Source organism: Macaca thibetana, chromosome 10, assembly GCF_024542745.1.
Source record: "Macaca thibetana thibetana isolate TM-01 chromosome 10, ASM2454274v1, whole genome shotgun sequence".
Classification (NCBI taxonomy): domain Eukaryota; kingdom Metazoa; phylum Chordata; class Mammalia; order Primates; family Cercopithecidae; genus Macaca; species Macaca thibetana.
In genome coordinates, this window is record NC_065587.1 from 47,004,796 (window position 1) to 47,007,183 (window position 2,388).

A 2,388-nucleotide genomic window follows, 5' to 3' on the forward strand; every position below is an offset into this window, starting at 1 on the left:
TGCCATGCTGTGGAGCGACAGAGGGAGACTCCATCTCAAAAAAAAAAAAAAAAAAAAAAAGGTATTAGCATTGCAGACAAGTTGGGAGGATATTAAGTCTTGGCTTGCTCACAGGGATGGGGGCTCAGAGACACTGCAATCTGGCCTGAGTATAATAAACCCCTTTGTTACATTTAAATACCATCATACTATCTTATACACAGAAAAGCCTCAGGATGTTTTATAGTAACAATGCAACGGCACGAAAACCCCAGACAACTCTAAAAAGGCGCTAATTATTATTATTAGTGTTTTGCGCTAACAATAAATGTCAAATGGAATCCTGAAAACAAATAACTACCTGTCACCAAGTGAATGAAAGGCAATTTTAGTAAAGTGAATTAAAACCCCAAACATCACCAAGCCCAACCAGCAAGCAATGCCAAGGCAACTTAGCAGATTCCTTGGCGAACGTGTTCCTGGAGCAGCAGGCATAGGATGTCCTTGGGGGAAAGTCCTGAAGACTGGGCCTGCTCGTTAACATCCAGAGGACCAGGAGGGGGAGGTGGTCAGAGCTGAAGTGCAGGGGCAAGTGCATCTTTGGGAGCGGCCCTCCATCACAGCAGATGGCAATTGGAGAACATTAAGGTGGAGCATCTTTATTTATTGGCTGGGCTGCAGCCTGCTCGAGTGTTATCAGTGACAAATTAAAGTTGGACAGCAGAGTGTGGATTTGTTTTCATGACACATTTCCCTTAGATTTTTCAAAGTGCATTCTGGGTGTCTCCCAAAGACTATTTTTAAAAAATAAATTGTACATTTTATTTTTTTCAAAGTTCATTTATCTTTGATATCTGATTGACATATTCAGGACAGTTTAATCCTTTCTGCTGAAGTGAGCTGTGACAGCTGCTGCTACAGCAGTCGACATCACAGAGCCCTCCCCAGGAACAGGGGCTGTGTCTTAAGACAGGCCAGGAAGGAGAGCCTGGTGAGTTTCTTTCTAGATGGCTAGGGATGTGGTGGGATCCATCTCTTGGGTCACCAGATAGATGAGATTTAGAAGCGTGCACCCAGCTCTTGCTAATTATTGCAGAATCATCAGAGAAACCAGGAGAAACAAAAGGGGTGAGAGGCTGAGATTTGCCTGTCTAATTTTTCTACTTTGTTATAACTACTGAGGAAGAAAGGGTACATGAAGTGGCAGATGCTTAACCTCGTTACCATGAGCAACTTAGTTTGTTCTACTACTGGTTCTAAACTGTTCTAGTCCTGGTTTGGGACTGACCTTTGGAGCACACTCCTTCTCTCTTTCTCTCCCCTTCCCACTCTTGTTATCTTTCTCCTTCCCTTTCTTTCTGTTCTGTCCCTCTTCCCTTGCCCAATGTTTGAACTGATAATAGAGTCACACAATTCTAAACTACAAATCATCAAAAATTATTGAGTAAAAAGCCTTCCACCTTGCCTCTTAGCTGCATCCCCTTCTCCAAATTTCTTATTAATCAGGTATTTTGTGCTTACACAAATAAGTATATATATATTTAAGCACATGCACACCCACACACTCCTTTTCTCTTTATTTTTACAAAAATGGTAATATATTATACACATAGTTTTTTCTGCCTTACTTTTTTGTAAAACCTAAAGTCTTTCATCTTAGAGATCATTCCATATACATTAATAAAGAGCATTGTCTTTAAAAAAAACTGCAATGCACTCCAATATGTGGCTGTAGCATACATTATTCATCAAGTGCCCTGAATCTAGAGGCATTTAGGGAGTTTCCAAAGTTTTGCTCTTACCAACAACCCTGTAGTCAATAACCTTGAATGCATGTCACGCCACACATGTGGGAGGGTCTCTGCAGAATAAATACCTAGAAGTGGATTAGCTGGGGCCAAGGGTAAGCGCATTTGTAAGTTTGATAAATATTGTCAAATTGTCCTATGTAGAGGTTGTTGAATTTACATTCCCATCATTCATAAGCTAGAAGGCCTGTTTTCTCATTCAATTACTTAGGGAGGGTATTATCAAACCTTTTGATTTTTGCAATTTGGAAAAGAAAATGTGGTCTCCCCGTAGAATATTAATTCACATCTGTCTTGAGTCAGGTATTGAGCAGCTTGTCATATATGCATTTAGGAAGTATATTCTTTTATTGTCAATTGTCTGTGATATGGCTCTATTCTGTTTCTTTTTCAATGATTTCTTGGAAGGTTTTGTATGTTGGGGAAATTGGTTCTTACTATTGTTTAGTGAATAACACACACCTTCTTCTCAGTGTTTGATATGGTTTGGCTTTGTGTCCTCACCCAGATCTCATCTTGAATTGTAATTCCTGTAATCCCCATAATCCTCATGTGTCAAGGGAGAGGCCAGGTGGAGGTAATTGGATCATGGGGCGGTTCC